This window comes from Miniopterus natalensis, chromosome 7, assembly GCF_054644295.1.
Source record: "Miniopterus natalensis isolate mMinNat1 chromosome 7, mMinNat1.hap1, whole genome shotgun sequence".
In the NCBI taxonomy this organism is placed as follows: Eukaryota; Metazoa; Chordata; class Mammalia; order Chiroptera; family Miniopteridae; genus Miniopterus; species Miniopterus natalensis.
In genome coordinates this window covers 61655206-61669888 of record NC_142087.1, presented here as the reverse complement: position 1 = coordinate 61669888, position 14683 = coordinate 61655206, and the positions used below count along the sequence as shown (strand labels likewise).

The window sequence follows — 14683 nt, the reverse complement described above, 5'->3', positions numbered from 1 at the left end:
ACAATTACTCTCTGACAGGTTGGAAGAATACATAGGCATATCAGCAACTCAGACTGCTGGGGAGATCTCGAAGAAAGCTGGACTTATCTGAGGACCTCACCTGCCCTGTCTTGCTCAGCGGTTCAGCCATGCTCGGGGTGCCAGTGGCTATCATTGAACAGCCTGGTGGGTAACCACTTGACTAACCCAGAGCATTACTTGACTGACAGAGGTTTGGGAAATGTATGTTTGGGGGAAGACAGGGGTTAGGGGCTGGTTCTCTTGTGAAGGGTAACATCAAAAGGTAGATGGGCAAAGCGTGGGGCAAGGACTTCTGAAAGCTGGGGAACCAGCTTAGAAATGCGATGCACTGTGCAGGGTCAACCCTGGTTGCTCTCCCCTGGAATATGGGGAAGTTCTATCTTGTGTACGGCTTCAAGTTGTCCAGTCTTACATTTTGATTCCCTTGAGTAACCGAAATCCTTATTAAATCTGTTACCCAGTAGAGCCTTTGCAGGTGTGGCAAACAAAATGCTGAGGGGCATGGCCTGCCCCCACCAGCTTCTTCCTGGGGGCTATTGGGGGATGCTGCATCTTCTCAAGGGAGATGGTACTGGAGTTTTGGGTCAGGACCTGAAGCACAAGGTGGACTGTGGCCCAGCTGGGAGCAGCAGGAGGCACACTGGACAGTGAGGAAGAAGTTTTGGAGGAACTGAAAGCAGAACTTCCATATCCTCAATATTTTCTAGGGGAAGCTGGACCCTGGGAGGGAGTGGTGGTTGTATTTTTGAATTAATGCACATTTACATTAAAATAAAATCAATAATTAATACTGGTTGTATCTGCTGGGTGATTACAGTCAGTTTTTAATTTTTTCTGTTTTCTTTGGCCCTGTTAAAGAAAAATTTATTGTGACACTTATTAAAATGGTATGGAAGACTTTGTTTAAGTCTATTGCAAAAGGGGGATTGAATAGAGGAGAGAGATCAACAAGAAGTGTGGATTTATAGCCCAGGAAGGATGGAGTAGGTGGATGGAAATAGCTAAAAGGAGACATCAGGAGTAGGTGGATTCTTGCTAATTGACCTAATGGATTCTCGCTAAAGGCAGGCCTTGGTCAGATATCAAGGGTGGGGGATGAGGAATTTGATTAGATATTTGTGGTGGTGGTGGTGGTGGTGGTGGTGGTGATTCTCAATAAACTGATTTAGCAGGATCTTTGCCACAACTAGAGTAGTCAGAAGAAGACAGGGCCCAAGCGTCAGGCCTAACCAAAAAGAGGGCTCAGAGGAGCCTGTCTGGAGTTTGGTCAAGAAGAGAATCTTCATTACTCGATAGGGACTATAGCTGTATAGCCATTTAAAATAAAAGATGAAAATTGATAAAAATTTCTTTTTAGTAATAAAAATACCCTCCCAAGAGATATGACAAATGAATGCAATGTGTAATCCTGGATTGGATCTTGAGCAGAATTTATTTTCCATTTTTGCCATTAGTGAGACAATTGGAAAAATCAAAATATGGTTTCGATTAGATAATAGCATTGATGGCAATGTCCTGATTTTGATTACTATGTAATAAGAGGATGTCCCTGTTAGAAAACACTGAAGAATTTTTTGGTAAAGGAGCATCATGTCTTCAGTTTACTCTGAAATGGTTTAGGAAAAAATAATATGTATATACAGAGAGACAGCAGGATAAAGCAAACATGGGAACTGTTTGCGTTTGGGGAATCTGCGAGAAGGTAGATGGGAATTCTTTATGCTATCTTTGTAACTGTTCCAAAAATCTAAAATTATTTCAAAAGAAAAACTTTCTCAAAAAGAGAAAGAAAAAAAATCCTCATCTAAGCTTAAAGGACTGAGTCAAACGCCACCTTTTCCAGTAAGTTCCTTTCAACTGAGATTGCATCTCACCCAACTTGCCTGTGGCAACATGGACCATTGTTTTCTCGAAATTCTCTTCAGCTTTGATTTCTTCAAAGCCTCTTCTGTCTTTCTCCTCTAGAGGCAGCTCCACAGGATGATGGGATGCTGGTGAATTCTGAACTCAAACCCCGGTCCCAGTGCAGCCTCTGTACTTCCCAGCTGTGATGGTATCAGATTTCTCATCTACAAAATGGGCTTTACAAAATGCATACAGTTGTCACCAGGAACACAGAACAATGCATGCCTTGAGTTCTGATTCCAGAAGGAGCGCTGTAAATGTTAATTCCCTTTTCTTCCCGTTTTTTGAATCAGCCTCTCACCACCCTTGGGATATAGGTAAATATTTGAATCTAATTCTGTGATAATTTTTGTAAAATATATTTCAATAATTAATATTTACAGTTTACAATATTTACACATGAACCCCTTAATGAATGTAACACTTGCCCGCACCTTTTCTCATCTGGTTATCCCAGAATCCTATGGAGTAGAAAAAGTCCCATTATATATATTTAAATATGTTTTTCTTGATTTCAGAGAGAAGAAGGGAGAGGGAGAGTGAGACAGAAACATTAATGATGAGAGTCATTGATCGGCTGCCTCCTGCATGCCCCCTACTGGGGGTAAAACCCACAACCTGGGCATGTGTGCTGACCAGGAATCGAACTGCGATCTCCTGGTTCAAGGGGCGATGCTCAACCACTGGTCAACACCGGCTGGGCTATTATCTCCTTTTTATAGATTTGGAAACAGAGGCACTGAGGAGATGAATGACATACTTTTCTAAGTTACATGGCTGATAAATAGCAGACTCTGGCAGGAGCCAGGAAATCCCATTATTTATGGCAAAAAACTTTTTAATAAGTGCTCCTCAACTTGAAAATGCATTTAATACACCTAACTATTGAACTTCATAGCTTAACCTAGCCTACCTAAAACATGCTCAGGAACACTCACATTGAGCTACAGTTGGACAAAAATCATCTCTCTGCTTCTGTTCAGCATCATAAGGGAGTGTCACACCACATATCACTAGCCCAGAAAAATATCGAAATTCAAAGTATGATTTCTGCTGAATGCTTATCACTTTTGCACCATTTTAAAGTAAAAAAAAATTAAGTTGAACCATCATTGTAAGTTGGAAACCATCTGCAGTTGTACCTCCATACAAACAAGTGAATTGTAAATGAGTCTTAACAAAATTCACTAGATCTCTGTCCTTATGTATTATCATACTTACTCCACCATTCTAAAATGATGTTTCATTCATTCAGTTTATTTATCTTTTAATGAGCACCTATTTGGCGCTAAGCATATGTTAGGCACTGAGGACACTAAGATGGGTAAGAAGCTTGAAGTCTTGCAGGGAAAAAAAAAGAACTGAATAAAAATTATAAATTCAATATAATAGCTGTTGTCATCAAAATATTAACAATGCAGACCATTCTCATCCTAACAGCTCTTAAATTTATAAAAGCTTTGCCTGTGGTGATTAGGTTCCGTAGCCCTGAAGCTCACTGTCTGAAACATGGAACACTCATCTTATAGCTCATGGCATGGAAAGACATTCAGTGACCTATAGCTACAGAACATCTGCTCTGAGCCAACTATACCTAGAGAAAGGAGAACCTTTCTGATTTAAAGGCAGTTCTAATTTAGTACCCATATCCCTTTTTCTCACACCTAGAGCAGCATTCCCACTGTTTACAGTGTTGCTATTCCAGGGCTGGGATCCTCCAAGTACTCCCTAAATGCACCTCCATGCTCTGGCTTAGAAGCTTGACCATGTCAGCTGGGTCAGCAGTACTCCAAAGGACTGAAAACCCTTTAATGAAAGGAAACTAGATAGACAACCTAATTTAGCAGGGAGACAGACAACCTAATTCGGAGGGCAGTGGCTTCCAGGGCTGCTTAGAGCAAGGATATTATTTTGCCACTGGAAGCTCTAGCAACTTACAAGACTGACATCCTGAATCTGAAAATCTCTCAGTTTCCAGGACAGACTTCTCTAGACTTATATGCTCTTTTGAACAGTTTGGATAGGTGGTTGTTCAGACTGTTGAGTGAATGACATTCATTTACTAGTAAAAGCCAGGCCTCTTTGGCAAATGAAACACGACTTACACAACCCTTTGTTCCAGATCCCTTTTACGTGTGTGCCTGGCTTTGTGTTGCATGTCCTATTCCAGGGCTTTTTTCCACCACTCCCAGTGGGTGGTGCCTTGTAATTGTGCAATTATTACATGAATGAATGAAACGATTAAAAAAAAAATCCCTATGAGCAACACTGGGAAGAAGTGCCAAGTGTCTGCACATTTATTTCTATGAATTTTGTAAAGGAGTCCATCGACTACCTTCAACATTAAAAGACACTACTCAGACATCAGCAGCCCCACTGCATTGTTATTAGTCGGTAACCAGAATGAGGGCAGAAAGGGATTCGCGCTCTCGCCTGTCCTGGGCGCTGCGCGGCCCTGTAGGAGTTTGAGGACCGCAAACTTCCCTGTGTCTAAGGGAGGAGGCCGGAGAGGACTCGCTGGCACGAAGCGTACAGTCGCAGATGTCGTGCCAAGGAGGGCAAAAGTTCCTTTGTCTGTCGGGAGCGCAGAGGGGTGGTTTGCAAAAAGGTAGAAGGATGAAAGCTCTGGCCTGCTGGTGGCCAGAGCGTCTGCCCGAGCGTTGTCTCTCTCACAACCACTCATCCCTCCCGGGCCGAGACCACCCTCCCCCTTCTTCCCTCCGAAGGGCCCTTTTCTGCGGGTCTCGGCTCCGCGCCGCGCGTCCCACGGAGCCCCTGCAGCCCACATCCCCGCGGGGGCGGGGCTTGGAGATACGGGGCGGAGCCACCCCCTCGTAGGGCCCGCCCCTTGGCTGCGAGGCCGGGCGATTGGACGCTTCGGGAGGCCGCCTTTAGGCTGTCCTGGGGTGGGACAGGTGGCCGGGGCCGGGGCCCGCGCGCAGGGCGCGGGGTGCGGGGGACTCCCGCCGGCGAAGTTGGAGGGATCCCGCGCCCGAGTGGCCTCTAAGGCGGGGTTGCCCGGAGGAATTTGGGCGCCCTAGAGTGCTGCAAGCTTGTGGTTTCTCGTGTTGGAGCGGTGTCTTTCTGAGCTCTCTGGAATTCCGATAGCATTTGGGAAACTACCCCCCCCCCTTTGCTCCCTACTTTCGGGTAGAAAAGCTGTTGCTGAGTTGTTTTTTTTCTTCACCCAATCGGACTCTGTAAAAATAGCCGTGCGCCCTCGGCCGCCCCGCTGCCCCGGGCCGGGTGTGAACCTAAAAATACCCGGCGGTTTGGAGCCTGTGCTCCGGGTGCGGGCGGGTCCGGCCGGGCCGCAGAGGGCGTCTGGAGACCAGAGAAACTGCGGCCGCCTGGCCCCTTGCCTCGGCCGGGGCTGTCCCTTTAAATCTTGGAGGAGGCAAAGAGAAAAAAGGAAAGAAAGAAAAAAGACGCGGAGCCCCGAGCGGCTGGTGGCTCTGCCCGGCCCCCCACTCCTCCCCCGCGCCGGGTCCTGACCGCCGCCGGCCGCCTCCGCCGGTCCGGGGCGCCCCCCGCAGCGCCGCCCACCGCCACAGTTACTGTCAAAATAGAAATTAAGGGGAGCCGAAGAGGTTGAGCCTCGGCAAGTGCATGTGTGGCAGAGAGAAGGGGGGTGCAGGGGAGGGGGCGGGCGCGAGGGAGAGGCGACCACAGACATCCGGGCCCTTAAGCCCAGTGCGGCCCCCGAGCGGGTGGCGCGGGCAGAGCGGACGCCCGGCGCGGGGCGCGGGGCGCGGGGCTGACAGCCGCGGCGCGGGAGGCGGGGCGCCGGGAGGGCGGGGGCGCGGCGGAGGAGGGAGGAGCTGCCCCGGAGCCCGCCGCCGCTCGGCTCCGAGCCGCCGGCGCAGCCCCGCCACGAGACTCTGACAGCGCGCGGCCCGCGCCGTTCGGGCGCACCGGGACGGGCGGACCGCGGCGGCGGCGGCGAGGGAGGACGCGAGGACCGCGGCCCGGCGCCAAGTGCGGGAGGCGCTCCGCTAGGTCTGGCAGAGGTGAGTTGGCTTCACGCGCGAGGCTCGGGCACCGGCGGTGAGGGTTGCGGTCTCCCTCGCACCTCAGCTGCGGAGGCGGGTCGGGGGGTCGCAGGGCTCCCGGGGGGTAGCTGTGCTTCGCCGACGCGGGAAAGCGATGTCGGGGGTGCTGTTGCTAGGAGGCCGGCGGTCCGCGCGCCCCGGGGCGCGGGCGGGAGCAGGGGCGCTCCAGCGCGCTGGGCAGGAGGCGGGGGGCTGTGGTGGCTATTCAGGGGCTCCGTGCGGCAGCCATGCAACTGGAGGAGGCGGGAGGAGGGAGAGAGGGAGGAGGGGTGAGCCAGAGGAGAGCGAGCCAGCGAGCGGGCGCCGCGCCTCCTGGCTGGCACCGAGGCCCGGAGCGAAGTGGCGCGCGGGGCTGGAAGGGAACTTCTGCGGGCGCGTGCGGCCCCGGGCTCGGCGGCGCCTCCCGGCCCGGGCAGGGCGGGCCTGTCGGCAGCCACAGGTGGTTTCTGCCAAAAGTTTTGCCACGCATCTGTCAGGAAGGCGCGGGAACGTTTTTGCGAGGGACGATTTCCTGAGGCTTTGGCACCCGCACCTTATATTGTCTTATCTTAAGGATTGGAAAGGGGCGCAGGAAGCCTGGGATGCCGCGTCTCACGATGCGGCTCAAGGGTTTCCCAGCGGTCTCTCCCAGAGGTGGCGCCCTTGCGGGGGACCCTAAGACCCATGCTGCTGTGCAGTTGGGAAGTTGTGGGAAATGGGCGCACGCACTTGGTGCTTTCGTGCCTTGGGAAAGTTAAGCCGAGGGCCTGCCTGTCATCGGCTCGGGACGGCGCAGGGTCTCTGCCTAGGAATCGCGCGCCTCTTCGCTCGGGGAGCGCGTATCTCCGGCTTCTCTGAAAGCGGATTGTCTGGCCGCTGTGCCGCTTTGTTGTTCCCGCTGGTTGTCTGATGTCATTAGGAAGAGGGCCAGGAGAAGCCAAAGAAAAGCGGAGCGGCGGCAACTCTTAGAGCCGCTTAGGATGGTACCCAAGCCTAGGGGGCGAGGGTCCAGGGCCAAGGGGAGCCAGTAGCCGGTGGCGTGTGTCGCTGCCCGCGGAGCTTCGCCAGGCTATTCACAAGGCCAGGGCTGGGTGTCCTGGGGCATCTGGGACAGAAAGAGGGGGGAGGGCGGGAAGGGAAGACCCCCTCAGAAGGAGATATGCTGTGGTCAGCTTAGAGAGAGGCTCAGAGAAGTCCTGTGGCTTGGCCCCGTTCCTCATTGGCAAGGGTTGACGAATCCAGGGGAGCGAGGTTAGAACCACCCCTGTAGGTAGGTCTGTCCTGGGCTGAAAGAAATCATTTTCTCCGAAGTGGGTCTGATACCCAGTTGTTGCAAGTTGGCACAGAACGGAGAGCTGGAAACAGTCCTTCATTCTGGCTGGTTCTCCTCCCACTCTCTTTTCCCCACCCCAACAAGTACCTGAGCAGAAGTGTTTCCTTTCTTGAAAGGAGGTCACAGAATTTTGAAGCTGAAAGAGACCCTAGATATTAGGAGTGCTCATTTTACAGATGAACAAACTCCAGACCCAAGGAAGGAAAGTGACCTGTCACAGTGTTAGAGGCCTGGGGAGACACCAGCCTCCCAGGCCAGGGTGGGGAGCGCTCCCTCTGCAAGGTCCAAGGGCTTGAGGTTGGAAATGCCACCCCCAAGCACATCAAGGGCTCCTTATCTAGTACTTTCTGTAGACATGCGTGTCAACAAATGTGGTATATTTCCAGTCCTCTGCCCTTGGCTTAAAAATGTCAGGACTTTCACTGCAGATTCTAGTCGGACACTATCCCAACTTTTCCTGCTCCTTCCTCACCCCCAAATCCTCACACTCTTTTTGTAACATAATATGGCTTGATTAGTCAAGATGAGCTTGCAACTTGCCTCACTCTGAAGCACCCAATTTCCATAGGATGCCAGAACTCTGTTTTCCTGGTAGTTAGGTTTTACAGATATTTTTGAAAGGGAGCCCAATTCTGGATCAATTACACTTGGACACAAATGCTGTGTTGTTGTGGATACCAAATGAGAAAGATGAGCAATTATCTGAGAGTTTTGGAATAAATGTTGTTATGAGTATTTGACAGAGCTATTAAGATATCAATGAGTGGGTTTTCAGTAAATGTTTTTTATGCTGTATTTTATTGAGCAAACAAAGTGTCTTAATTAAAAGACCTGGGAGTTGGCCACTTACATTTTAGCCACTTGTTTCTTACCAGTGTGTATGGTGGGAAATGTTTGAATAATAAACAGAATGATTGTTGAGAGGACTTTTTTTCCCTGAAAACCAAAACATTCTAGGGCAGTGCTTATCCTTCAGTCTATAATGTCATGCACAGTCCAGTGTAATCATATTAAATCAAAATAAGCCTGGGAGAGATGTGCGTCAGTCCGTATTAGTCAGAAGTGACTTGTAAGAGAAAATACTCTGTAAGTTTCACTGCTTTCAAGGGCTTGCAGTATCAAGAATTCAAGGCTAATGCAATGTCACTGAGTATAATTCTGCTTTCATGAACAGATAAGAATCAGTGTCCCCGTAGCTGGTCTTGTGGCACCCATAGAAGAAACCAAGATCTGGTGCCATAAAGATACACAATGTTACATTAAAAAATTTTGTTATTATTTTTTTTAATCCTCACTCTGAGGTTATTTTTTCCCACTACTTTTCAGAAAGAGAGAGTGGAAGGGAGGGAGGGAGGGGGAGAGAGAGAAAGAGAGACAGAGAGAGAAACATTGATGTGAGTCGATTGGTTGCTTCCCACAAGCTCTCCTTGGTGTGGGGAGAACCTGCAACCCAGGTACTTACCCTTGATCAGGAATCCAATCCAAGACCCTTGGGCCTACAGGCTGAGGTTCTAATCACTGAGCTAAACCGGCCAGGGCCACGTTACATTTTGACAGTGCGTTTCACTTTCATTTCATGCTAATCTCTTCTGCATCCCTAAGTGGTTCACAGTTCAGCTATTTGTCCATTTTACAGATGGGGAAACTGAGGCAGAGAGAGGGGAGAGTGTTATTTCCATAACATCATTCAGTGCAGCTTGGAGTTTCTGGTTTGACCAGGGAGGCCTCCTAAAAATATCGCCCCTTGCCCCTCTCCAGCACTGCAATTACAAAGGGGTGTGGTGGGCTTACAGTTACACTTTATGGGAGGCCAGTCACTCTGATGGAGGCCTGAAAAACTTTGCTCCCCCCTGCCCCCACCCACTGTGGGTGAGTAGTTTTCCTCCCTCTCATAGCAGGCTGTGGGAACTTGGGCTAGGAGGGACCAGCTGGCTCAGGCTAGGGCGGGGGTGTGGGATCTGTGCCTGAGTAGGGCTGAAGGAGTCCAGGCTATTTATAAACCCTCCTCCCGTCCTGGGAAGAAGAGACTCAGGGGTCTGGAACCATCCTTGGTGCTGACTTCTCCCCAGGATGGCTGTGCCCCACTGGAAAAAAATCTGCCACTCAAGTACATGGGGAGTATTGGAGTGATAGGTGTAGAGGGTCCTGCAGGCTCCTGGAACTTCAGCTGCTCTGGCAGATTTAGGGTACGAGATTTCCTAGAGCCAGTGTGTGCACTTTTCTCAGATACTGACCCCCCCCATTTGCACAAAATGAGGGACACCCCAGAAATCTCACAGAGCAGAACTTAAGAACCTGCTAAAGTGGGGCTAATTGGCTTTCCTGAGTAATGACAATGATGATTTTTATGCAGGAGGAGATCTGAAAGCGACATACTAGATGTGGTTCTCTGGCTGCGCTGTGGCAAGTCTGTGTGGTGCTGGTTGAGGAGGTTTGAGGCATGCATTCAAAGCTCTTTCCCTCCTTCCCCACACCTACCCCAGACTAGTCCCTGATGGTCCCCCTTACCCTCCCACTCTTCAAACCAACACCGAAGTTTTCCTTTGTCTTTGAATAAATAGCACCTGCTACCCACCAGTTACAACTTCATTCTTGAGACTGGGCATAGTTTCTCCCTGGGTTGGTGGAGGGAGGAATGAAGGAGGGGACAGAGGAAGCAGGCAAGGCGCTGAGCTTGTCTCTCTGTTTAGCTCCTTCGAGTGAATTAATCCACTGATCAGAACCATTTCAGAGCTCACAGCAGGTCTTACCTACATGGAGAGGTGGGCACTGGGCAACTTCTGGTGAGCCTGGCACACAGGCTTTGCATGCAGGAGCTTTTAAGGGCAGGGCTTATGTGTTACGAATTTTCACATCCTCAGCACCCAGCACAAGGCCTGGGCATGGAAAATGTTTGCTGAATGAATGCCGAGGGCTGGGAACAGGTGGATGGGTGGATGGCAGTCAGGTTTGTTTCCTCATTGCCATCAGCTGTGCTCCTTGGCACTGTGAGGGGGTATCTGGAGGGCAAGGACATAGAAGTAGAGTGTAGATGAGGAGAGATGGGGTTCCATAGGCATTTTGCGAGCTCCGGGGCAAGCTGATTGGCCACTACACACAATTAGAGATGCTGGGAGCACCCAGCCATCGATTCAACTGGCAGTGATGAAGTCCTTCTCTATGGGCTGCACAGTCCAGCCTCACAGAGCAGGTAGAGTGAGTGTCCTTTAGTAAGGCTGATAGGCCACTCCTTTGCTTACCCTCCTGTGGGCACTCTGGAACTGGCCCCTGCCTGCCTCTCTGACCCTTTTCCACTCCCTGTACTCCCGGATCCTTTTGTGTTTTGAACATACCAAGCTCCTGTATTTCCGCTTGGCTGTCCTTGTGTGGAATGCCTTTCCCTCAGCTCTTCTTCTGGCTGGCTTCTCCGTGTCATCTCCTGGTCTCAACTGAAACAGCACCCTATAGTATATTCTTCATAGCACCCAACTCCATCTGAGATAAGGTCATGATTCTTTTCTTGTTTATTACTTGTATCTTCCAATTGAATGTAAGCTCCACGAGTATATCCTCAACACTAGCACAGTGCCTGGCACACAGCAGCACCTGAGGAAATAGTTGGTGAGTGGATATGCCAAAGAGTGCTGGAGGAGGGGGTGTGAAAATGAGTCAGCCAGGGACCCTGTTCTTGGGATCTCTTCAGCCTAGAAGCAGGAATAAAGCTTGTTCATACACTGTCCGGTATGTAGCAGGAAGGGCAGGCAGCATTCAAGGCGTATAGCCCAGAAGAGCCACAGGCAGCGGTGTCAGCCCAGATTCAGCAAGGCTGGCTGGCTGAGGCAGAGGGGTCTTGTTTCAGGTGCGATATTAAGAGTTGGGAGCTCTGGCAGCTGACCCACCTCAAGGACTGAAGTTCCTCTGGTGTGCTTGGCCTCTCTCTCTCTCTCTCTCTCTCTCTCTCTTTCTCTCTCTATTTATTTACTTCTTTGGTGAGCTAGAGTTCCAAGCATAATGCCATCCTTGGAGAGTCAGGAATGTTGTGTTTTTCCACCAGCTCCATTCATTCGCAGCCTCCTCAGCACAGCTGTGGACAGCTGGCTGCCAGCGTGGATGCAGGGAGGGTTTCTCTCCAGGGCCAAGGGGTACACTCAGCCCTGCAGGAATGGGGAATTTCATTTGTGTTTCACACCCTGCTGATTTCCAAACCCCACTGAAATGGTGCCTGTAAAAACAGATTCATGAGGAAATTAAAAAACTATTAGCATTCAGTTTACTGCTTGTTTTTTGATTGTAAAAGGAATCAGAGTCATGATAGAAAATTTGGAAAATATGGAAAGGTGTAAAATTAAAACAAAACCCTGCCACAACATCCTAATTTTAGTGTACTTCCTTTCAGTTTTTTTTTCTGTACCTGCCAACACATATATACGTGTGTGCATGCACACACATATATACATGCATACACGTGTAACTATAGTTAAGATTAGACATTATTTTCTAAAACTTTTAAAACCTGTGCCATCTTTTAACAAACAAAAAGGGGTTTTTCTCTTGGGCGTCTGAGACATTCTTACCATGAATCATTGGTATTTGGAAGAAAATGTACTTTCCACATCTCCTCGCCAATCCAGATTTCAACCAGCCTTACCTTCTGTAGTTTGAATTAGGAAAACAGCTCTTCCCTCCCCCCCCCATCTAGCCCCCAGCATATCAAGTTGTGCTCAGAATCCTGCTTCTCGCTTCTCACCTCTCCATCACTGGTATATGGTGTTGAAAGCTGTCCCCTCACTGAGCATTCTATCACACTTAACCAATGACATAATATTCTTTAGAAACATTTTTTAATGGACGTGTAGTGTTCTTTCAAGTAATGTATCACACTTTATTTAATCGTTACAAAAAACCCCAGGGCCCATTAACCAATTATTCCTTGACCTAAAAATAAGAACAGCAGGAGACTCTCCAGAAATATAGATTAGTGTTTAGGGCATCACTTTATGGGACAACCTTGGCTCCTTCAGGAGACCAGGGACTCTGTGGCTGTCCCCTCAGTGTCCAGGGTTTAGAATGCCTCGTGCGCAGTAGGTGTTCAGGAAATATTTTGCTGAATGAATGAAATTCAGAATCCTTCCCATGGGAGGTGAGACCCTGATTTAACCCTCTGATGTGAAGGCCTTTATTGGGAGTTCATTTGTCTGGGGAGGGGGCATGGGGCTCTGGAGGTGAAGTGGTGGGACAGATCATCACATTCTGGGAAGCAGAGCAGGAAAAGGGTGGCATGGAAAGCAGTTCTCTGACTTAATAGATTAATGGGTTTTTGGAGGAGGTGAGGTTTTGGTGCAGTTTTGATATAGGGACTAGAGGCACTTAATTCCCAGAGACAGGAACTAGAGGGTACCCGGGCAGGAGGAGCAGACTGTATGGAGCCTTGGAATTAAGAAACCAGGTTTGACAACCCAGTAGGAGAGGGTGCAACCCAGCTAGGGAATGGCAAGAGGTCAGGACCCTTTAAACTGGTAGCTTCTCAGGATTCCAGAACCTAGTTCCAGGAAGGATGGGTCCTTGGAGATCATCTGGCCCAACCCTGCTTACCATCCCCATACTGCAGATTAGGAAACTGAGGCATGAAGAAGTCAAGGGATGTTGAGAAGCTTGAGTTTGGGAGCTGATCAGACCTGGTCCCTAGGGCGCAGCCACTTTTTGGCGGGTCACTTTGGGCATGTTATTCAACCTCTTTAAGCTTCAGTTTCCTCACCTAGAAAGTGGTGAACACTAACTTCACGGGATGATTGGGAAATTGAGATGAGCTATTATACACAAAGCACCCAGCACTGCTCCTGACAAAAAATGAGGGGTCTATACCTGGAAGCCACTGATTAGTGATGAAAACATCCAAGACTTTGTTTTCCTTCTGTTCCTCCTCCCAAGCTACACTTACTTCAGGGGCTAAACATTCAATTTGCAAGAAAGATTACTGTTGGGAAGCCACTGCTCATGTGTAGGTAGAATTAACATCACTCTGGCGGTGCCAGAGTCCTTTTCTCCTTTGCTACCTTCTTAAAACCACCCGAGGCCTCAGAAGCTCAATCTAGAAGGCACTGGCTGGGCACACTATTTGCTTAACGCCTGGGCATTAAGAATAGAATAGACAGTGTCTGGCCATACAGAGAACAGGACACAGGACAGGTCAGTTTTGCTGAACTGAATTTTTGGAAACTGAATTTTTGGAAACTAAATAGGTAAGTGGCATATGACCTGCAGTAGAGCAGCCTAGTGAAAATGTAATGTGAGCCATCCATGTAATTTAAAATTTTCTAGTAGCCTCATAAAAAACCAAAAGAAACAGGTAAAATGAATTTTAGTAATATACTTTATTTAACCCAGGATATCCAAAATATTATCATTTCAACCTGTGACACTAGTCACATTTCAAGTGCTCAGCAGCCCCCTGGGACAGTGTGTGGTGAGCAGGGGCACAAGTTGGGAGGGCCAGTCTCAGGGAGGAGGTTGGTGCTGCTTGTGGGGGCTGGTGGGGGGCTCTGCATGGTGTGAGAGGGCAGCTAGGCCTCTGGGAGGGGATGTTTCAAAATCAAGCAACTTAGAGAAGAAAAGGGTTGTAGGAACCTGACTTTTGTCCTGGCCAAGTGATAGGTGAATTGCATACTCCTGAGGGAGCCACTCCACTCTTATGGGCCTCAGTTGCCCCATCTGCAAAATAAGGTCGGATCATCTCAAAGAGCTATTCTGGAGTTCCTGAGTTAAAGACGTGGAAAGCAAATCTAGCCACTTCCTAAGTCTGAAGGAGGGTGGAGGTGGGGCTGGAGCGAAAGTCTGGGCAGCAGAGAGAATTACTGGCCCCACTTGTGAAAGTGTTAGAAAGTTCTGTTGAGACAACTTAGAGAGACGCGCAAGCTTCTCTCAGAATGGACAATACCCAGTCACCACCGTTAAGCTGCTTTCATTGAAAAGTATGTTTGGGGCATGATGGGAGCTGACATTATTATTTTTAAAAAGTGACATGTTTTCATTGTTTTTAAATTCTAGAACTTCCGCTTGTTTCTGGGTCATCCCAGATGGCTGTGAATGGAAGCCATAAAGGAGGGGAGGGGCCCTCAGGAAATATTAGAACAAAAAAGGAAATATTTCAGCCCTGTCATAAATGGGCACTTGGCCTGTCCAGAGAGGATGTGGGAAGAGGGAGGGAAAAGCAGCAGGTGTGTTTGGAGGGAAGGGTGTGTCCCTGAATGTATTTTAAGCTCCTGAAGTCAGAGGCCCAGATTTTATTGCACTCTGGTGAGGAGGGATTTCAGGCTTTTATCTCCTTGCCACAGATTCTGGGGAACGGGGAAGGAAGGAAACTCTCTCCTTTTCAAGGAGTGTCGCTTCTTTTTAAATTAGATTGTCACTAAGTAAC

General features: G+C 49.1%; 1 protein-coding gene across 1 annotated transcript in view; it reads left to right on the top strand.

The window, feature by feature from the left end:
• The first annotated feature begins 5886 nt into the window (after nucleotides 1-5886).
• ZBTB7C (zinc finger and BTB domain containing 7C) overlaps nucleotides 5887-14683 on the top strand; it is a 295617-nt gene continuing 286820 nt past the window's right edge. Inside the window, exon 1 of the mRNA XM_087818616.1 lies at nucleotides 5887-5936. The gene's annotated coding sequence lies outside the window, so the exon portion shown is untranslated. The remainder of the gene's footprint in view (nucleotides 5937-14683) is intronic.